Below are 8,141 nucleotides of genomic sequence, written 5' to 3' on the forward strand. Positions count from 1 at the left end.
GATGGGGAGAAAAAATTTGCAAAAGACAAATCAGATAAAGGATTGGTATGAAAATATACAAAGAACTCTTACTGCTTACCACTAAAAAAAAAGGACAACCTGATTAAAAGTGGACAAAAAATCTAAACTGACCCCTCAGTAAAGAAGTATAAAATATCAAATAAGCATATAAAAAGATGCTCAACACCTTATGTCTTTAGAGAACTGCAAATTAAAACAACAATGAGAAACCACTGTGCAGCCATGTAGAGGACAAAAAGTCAGAACACTGACAACACCAAATGCTGGTGAGGATGCAGAGCAATAGGAACTCTCATGATTGCTGTAGGGAATGCAAAATGGTACAGACTCTTTGGAAGACAGTTTGGCAGTTTAATAAAAGAGTAAATATACATTTACCACAAAAAGCAGCAATCAAGCTCTTTGGTATATACTCCAAAGAGCTGAAAATTTACATCCATACAAAAGCCTGCACATGAATGATTGTGGCAGCTTTATTCATAATTGCCAAAAATTAGAGGCAACCAAGGTGCCCTTCCATAGATGGATGGATTAAAAACAAACAAACAAAAACCTGTTCCACATTCATACAATGGAATATTATTCAGCAATAAAAGGAAATAAACTACCCATGAAAAGACATGGAGGAACTTAAATGTATATTACTAGGTGAAATAAACCAACCTGAAAGGGCTACATACTGTGTAATTCTTAACTATATGATATTTTGAAGGCAAAGCTATGGAGACCGTAAAAAGATCAGTGGTTGTTGGGGGTTTGGGAGGAGGAAGGGATGAGTAGGTTGAATAAGTGGAGCACAGGGGATTCTTAGGTCAGTTAAAATATTCTGTGTGATATTACAATGGTGGATACATGTTGTATTAGTCAGAATTCTCCAAAGAAGCAGAACCTATAGAATACATGCATGTGTTTGTAACAGGGAATTCGCTCTTATGATAATGGAAGCTGAGAAATCCCACAATCTGCCATCTGTAAGCTGGAGACCCCAGAAAGCTAGTGATATAATTCAATCCTAGACCAATGGCCTGAGAACCAGGGGAGGTGGTGATATAAATTCCAGTCTGAGGTCAGAAGAAGATGAGATATCTCAGCTCACACCATGAGGCAGGGAAAAGGGGCAAATTCTTCCTTCCCCCAGCTCTTGTGCTATTCAAGCCCTCAGCAGACTGGATGATGTCCACCCACATTGGGGAGGGCAATCAACTTTACTGAGTCCACCAATTTCAATGCTAATTTCATCTGGAAATTCCCTCACAAAATATACCAAGAAATAATTTTTAATCTGGGTCCCCCATAACCAGTCAAGTTGACACATGAAACTAATCATCACAAGTCGACCCTGTGTCAACATGACACCCATATGCATCTCCTCAAACCTTACTTAATCCCCAAGTAAGACAATAACAAGGTCTTAATTCCACTTAATATGATACAACAATTCTGAGTCCAATCAAAATACACTAACCCTATCCCCAGAAGAGGAGGTAAATCCTTGTGATATAACTTAAAGTACTATAATGTAAAATTAAGAGTACTTACATACTATGATATAAAATCAATACAACTTATGTTACATAATAAGGGAATATGAGAGAGAAAAAACAAATACACACTTAACACAAATATATTCATAGCAAAAAAAAAAATGGTGTACTCATTACAATTACAGTCCTCGTTTCTGTAACTGGTCAGTTATAGGTGGTCTTTGTAACTACTTTCTTATACCCATTCTGTATTCTTTTTATCTTCAGCAAGCACCTTGGCAGATCGTGGTTCTTCCCTGGTGGGTGACAAAATCCTTCCTTCTTGAATAGTCTGGGTCATTAGTAGCCCTGCCTAGACTGGGTTGTTGTAGTTTTCCACTGAGCTTAATCAAAGAACATGGTAATACTAAGGGATGCCTTAAGCGATCTACTATATCCAGATACACTTTTCCTTACTTCAGTGTGGAAGAGTAGTCCGCAAGTAGTATCCTTGTATCAACAAACACTTTACTTTCCTTCTTTGTCTGTTGATTCAGAGGCATGAGGAGGCCAAGGGAGCTGGGTGTTAGCCTTAACTCCCAGTTCTTTGGAATCGTTGCTGTGTCTCCTGGTAGAAGCATTTTTCCTTTTGGAACTAAGAGCATAACGTCACAGGAACAAAAAGCAAAAATTTGATAGTGGGTCACTAGGGATAATACTGAAGAGTTGAAAATAACTATTCTCATTTTTGTCCCTTAAAATTCCTGGACCCGAGAATCCTGGCTATGGAAGAAAGAGGACCATATATTGGACTCCAACTCAGAGCATATACAACCCTCTGGAGAACCTTGCCCTGGGACAAGCAGAGGTATTGTCACATAGCCAGCTCTGTAACTGAGTCTTCAGAAGGCCATTCCACCATTCTATCAAGCCTGCTGCTTCAGGTAAGACTAGTGAATTCCATGACCAAGGGCCCATTGCCGCACTTCATCTGCTGTGAAAAGTATTCCTTGATCTTGAGCAATGCTTGTAGAATCCCATGCCAATGATAAGGCATTCTGTAAGATCATGGATGGTAGTTGCACAGAAGTGATGCATGCAGGAAAGGCAAATCTGTACCCAGAGCAAATGTCTATTCCCATAAGAACAAAATACTGCCCCTTGCACAATGAAAGCTGTCCAGTGTCATCAGTCTGCCACTGACTAGCTGGCTGATCACCCGGCGAATAACGCCATATTGAGGACTCACTGTTGGTCTCTGCTGCTGGTTGATTCTTTTGAATTGGGAATTCAGTAGTGGCTGTAGCCAGGTCAGCCTCGATGAGTGGAAGTCGATATTGCTGAGCCCATGCGTAACCTGCATCCCTGTCACCATGGCCACTTTGTTGATGAGCCCATTGGGCAATGACAGGGGTGGCTGGGGAAAGAGTCTGACTGGTCTCTACAGAACAGGTCATCCTATCTACCCGATAATTAAAATCCTCCTCTGCTGAGATCACCCTTTGATGAGCATTCACATGAGACACAAATATCTTCATGTTTTTCAACTATACAGAGAAATCTGTTCACATACCTCCTCCCCGATTTTCTTTTTTCCAATCATGCTTTTTTCAATTCCCCACCACCCAGCGTGTCTGACCATTTCTCCTTCCAAGTGTTTCTCCCTCAGCCAGGTGCATGGCCTCAAGTTCTGCCCACTGGGAGGATTTCTCTTCACCACTGTCCTTCAGAGATGTCTCAGAGAGGGGCTGAGGGCAGTAGCTATCCACTTTTGGGTAGTGCCTGCATATTGTGCAGAACCATTTGTAAACCAGGCCTGCCTGAGTCACCCTCTGTCAATTAATAGTACGGAAGTCCCCTTGAGGTCATAGGTGCAGGCTGGGAGAGAAAAGGTAGTGTAGCAGAAGTGAGGACTGTGGGCCTTTGAGCTACTTCTCCATGGAACTTACTTGTGCCTTCAAGACCTGCTCTGGCCTGATCACATATATACCATATCCATTTGATGATGGAGTGCTGCTGTGCATGTCCTCTGTTATGGCTTGGTGGTTAAGATACCACTTAGTTCATGATGGGCAGCTCAGGTCACATGGTAACTTGATGGCCCAAGGTTAAGTGTTCAGTCTCTACAAAGTTCAGCAGCAGACCTTTTGTTTCTCAAAAGGAGACTAGTTACCGGAATGATGGAAGGGCCTTGCTCCCCAGTTCTTAAGGCCTGTGCTTTGATTCACCTATGAGGGCCTTCAAAAGGCTCCAGACAGCATCCTTATTTGCCACAGACACGTCAACACCATTGTATCTTCTGGATCTTATGGTCCAAGTGGCAAAGCAGCTGGCACGTCAGCCTGGACCTGTTACACAGCCTTCTCTTGTTCTGGGTTCCATCCTAAACTAGCAGCTTTTGGAGTCACTTCATAAAAAAGTCTGGAGTAACACATCCAGATGAGGAATATGTTGCCTCCAAAACCCAAATAAATCACTAAGAGTTGTTCCTGTTTTTTGGTTGTAGGAGGTGTCAGAGGCGACAACGTATCCTTCACTTTACAAGGGATATCTTGACATGGCTCGTACCACTGGGCCCCTAGAAATCTCACTGATGTAGGAGGCCATGGCATTTTGTCTGATGTATTTTCTGTCCTCTGACACATAAATACCTTACCAACAAATCTAGAGTAGTTGCTACTGCTTGTTCACTAGATCCAACCAGCATAGTGTCAGCGATGTAATAGACCAGTGTGATATCTTATGGAAGGGAGAGTCAAATGTATTTTCTAGCAAACTAAATTATGGCATCACGCTGGAAAGTTGATATACTCATGAGGTAGGACAGTGAAGGTGTATTACTGGCCTTGCCAGCTGAAAGCAATCTGCTTCTGGTGGGCCTAATGGACAGGGATGGATAAAAAGGTATTTTCCAGATCAAATACATATACTTACATACCATTTACCAGGGTGAGTGCTAACTTTCTCAAGCAATGAAACCACATCTGCAACAACAGCTACAATTGGAGTCACCAGCTGGTTAAGATTATGATAATCTACTGTCATTCTCCAAGATCCACCTGTCTTCTGCACAGGCCAAATAGGATGTTGTAGGAACCACCACCCCTGCCTCCTTCAAGTCCTTGATGCTGGCCGTAAACTCTGCAGTCCCTCCATGTATGTGGTATTAAATTTTATTTACTGTTTTCCTAGGTGGAGGCAGTTCCCCTGGCTTTTACTTCATCTTTCCCATCATAATAGCCCTCCCTCCACAGGTCAGGGAACAAATGTGGAGAATCTGCCAGCTGCTAAATATGTCTATACCAAGTATACATTCCAGAACTGGAGAAATAACCACATGATTGGTTTGGAGAAACATTGGGCCCATGGTGAGACAGAACTGAGCTAAAACTCCATTAGTCGCTTGACTTCCATAACCTCTACTCTGACTTTTGGGCCCCTGTAATGTTTTAGGTCTCTTGGAATTAGTATCATTTCAAAGCCAGAGTCAGTTGTTCCCCAAAAGGTCTAATAATTCCCTTTTCCCCAATGCACAGTTACTCTGGTAAAAGGCCAAACATCATTCTGGGGAAGGCTGGGGCAAGAATTGACAGTATAACTTTCAGTAGTGCACTGGAGTCCTTCCTCAATGGGACCCAGCCTCTCCTTCATTCCAGGGGTTCGGGATCCATAAACCGTCTCATGTCTAGGAATGTATTGAAGGGATGTGACTCTCTGTTTTTATGATTTAGGTTCGACTTTTATTCACTTGACCTAGAACTTTTCTGCTTATACAGATAAGTACAAATTTAGTAGGCTTCCTATCTATTTCACTTCTAGGAACACGGTGATCAATTAATCAACACTATAAGTCAGCATGAGTCAGACTATTCTGATTGCTGCTTTGTCTCTGCTGTACATTAAGGTAACCATGTCCACTTTGCCTTCAGTGGTTGAATATTGCCACTTGGCCCCTACCACCTCAGGATTCAATTACCCTCTTTGCATTTAGGTTTCCCAATGCAGTGATTGCATTTCCCACTGTGAGGTCTGATCTACAGAGAAAGCAACCATAGAGTATTCAAGGTGTCAACTGAAAAAAAATGCACAACTTAAAAAGTTGAAAATTATGTTTCATTCGGAACATAACTGAGGACTTAAGCCTGGGATACAGCCTCTCAGATAGCTCTGGGGACAGTTCCAAAGAGAAACAGAATATATAGGAGTTTTGCAAAAAAACCCCAAGTAATCAAAACATCAAAACTTTACTGCTAATTAAAGGAAAACCAGACATCTCAAGTTAACGATTTTAACACTTTCTATGTATGGGAAGATGTAAGAATCCGGGCTTAATAAAATTATTCCTTTGATACGCACCTAAACTATCTAGGGCCAGTATCCTGTTTTTCTACATCGTAAATCCCCTCAGAGTGCACTATCAGGGATGGCTACAGTGGCTGATAGCTTGATGGCTGCAACATCCTTTGTTTACTGGTATGGCAGGTGACATTCTTTGTCCACAAAGGATATTGGGGATCCTCTCATAAATTTGTTCCTCACAGTATTGATGGAAGGTAAAAATTCTGGAACCCCCCCAGTCAGGTGAGCAGGTTTTAAGTGACAAATCCACTCTAACATTCCTCTATCCCTAAGCCTCTGAAGTTCTTCTCTAGATTAAACTGAGGCGAGTCCAGCATTTCCAGTGTACTCATGGGGGGGGGCCACCTTTTGGCCTATGTTTCAGCCAACCAACCAACCAAACTGCTAGAGCCCTTTCTAATTCCTCAAGCTGCAATATTAAATGCAGAAGCCCTATTTAGTGAGCCCATAAATTCAGCCTCATTCAACCTTATAAGGAATTCCTTCTTCCATTATCCCACATCTTTAGTACTTATTCCCACACATTTCCCAAGATGTTGTCTGTATAACTTAGAAAATGGAAGCCATTATTTTGGAATGTAATGCACTTCCTCATGAGTCACAGATTGTATCCCACCTTTAGGGACCTGCTGAGCTTGAGTCTAGTTAAAGGTCCAGAAGTAAGGTGGGGTGGTGGGGGTGGGTCCTGAGGAGACTAATAGTTATGTTACATTACAATTGCGTCAGGGGAGGCTATGACCCTTTCCTCAGGCAATGCAGGGTTAATCCCCTCAGAAGGAGATGGAAAGGCTGATACCCTGTATGTAGAGAGGCCGCTTCCACTGGGGATGAGGAAGTCATCTCTGCTGGGGCTGGGGAGGCCAATACCACTGGTAAAAAAAGATTCATCACAATTTAGGGGCTCAATATCCCCAGCTTCATCTGGATCTTCCCACAGGTCCCCACCTCAACTTATAGGATCCAGTTCTTTCCCAATCAGTGCCCTCACATTGATTCAACAGTAGATGCCCTTCAAAACTGGGAGTTCAACTTGCATTGTAATTCAACCAGTTGCATGATGAGGTTCTGTGCTTGATTTCCAGCCCTGCAGCTACAGGAGACAGTGGTCTCCTTCAGGGCACCTGGTCATTTATGTGGCACTTGAGCTGGGAATTCAAATCACCAAGCTCATCCTTTTCTTTCAGTGACATAAGAAGCAGCAGAAAAACATAATTATATACACTGGTTTTCCAAAAATGTTCAAAAGTATCATATACATTCATCCCAGAGAAATTAAATTTTATGTCCATGCAAATATGTCTACATGATTGTTTCTAGCAGCTTTGTTTGTAATAGCCCCAAACTAGAAACAACCAAAATGTTCTAGAATAAGTGAATGGTTAAACAAACCTTGGTTCATTAATACTATGAAACACTACTTAACAGTAAAAAGGATTAACTACTGATACATGCAAGTACTTGGATGGATCTCAAAAACCATGCTGGGTGAAAAAAGCCAACCTTTGAGGTGTTTGAAGGTCACATATTATATGAATACATTTATATAGCATTCTCAAGATGACAAAAAAGGAGACAGATAAGTGGTTGCCAAGTTTTAGGGATGGTGCATGGGGGCCAGGGTGGGAGGAAGGTAAGTGTGACTATATAGGGGTAACAGGAGGGAGATCTTTGTGGTGATGGAACAGTTATGTATCTTGATCTTGGTGGTGGCAACACATGTGATAATATGGCACACATATACCTTGTAGCAATGTCAATTTCCCAGCTTTGATAGTATCTTATTGTTACATAAAATGTAAACAATTAGGAAAACCAGATGAAGATTACTTGGGGCTTTACTGTCCTATTTTTGCAACTTCCTGTCAGTCTATAATTATTTCAGAAGAAATCATTAAAAATAGTAATGTGTTCAAGTAAGAAAAAAGTCTATATAGAAGTGTTGTTTTGAGGGTGCTAAACTGTTAAAGACAACTTCAACTTTCAAGCAGTCATTTTATCATTTGTAACATAATAAGAGAAGCAAAAATTGTCTTAGGGACTATATCTTGGGGAAAATTTAATGTAAGTTTTGACACACTGTATTAGAGACATTAGTTTCTGCTGAATAATATTTGCTAACTGGGCTTCCCTGGTGGCGCAGTGGTTGAGAGTCTGCCTGCCGATGCAGGGGACACGGGTTCGTGCCCTGGTCCGGGAAGATCCCACATGTCGCGGAGCGGCTGGGCCCGTGAGCCATGGCCGCTGAGCCTGCGCGTCCGGAGCCTGTGCTCCGCAACGGGAGAGGCCACAACAGTGAGA

At 42.0% G+C, this 8,141-nt stretch overlaps 1 pseudogene; it reads right to left on the reverse strand.

Annotated features, from left to right (window-relative positions):
* Positions 1-2,226: 2,226 nt before the first annotated feature.
* Positions 2,227-8,141, reverse strand: part of LOC102978856 (uncharacterized) — a 7,398-nt pseudogene continuing 1,483 nt past the window's right edge.

Source organism: Physeter macrocephalus, chromosome 9, assembly GCF_002837175.3.
Source record: "Physeter macrocephalus isolate SW-GA chromosome 9, ASM283717v5, whole genome shotgun sequence".
In the NCBI taxonomy this organism is placed as follows: Eukaryota; Metazoa; Chordata; class Mammalia; order Artiodactyla; family Physeteridae; genus Physeter; species Physeter macrocephalus.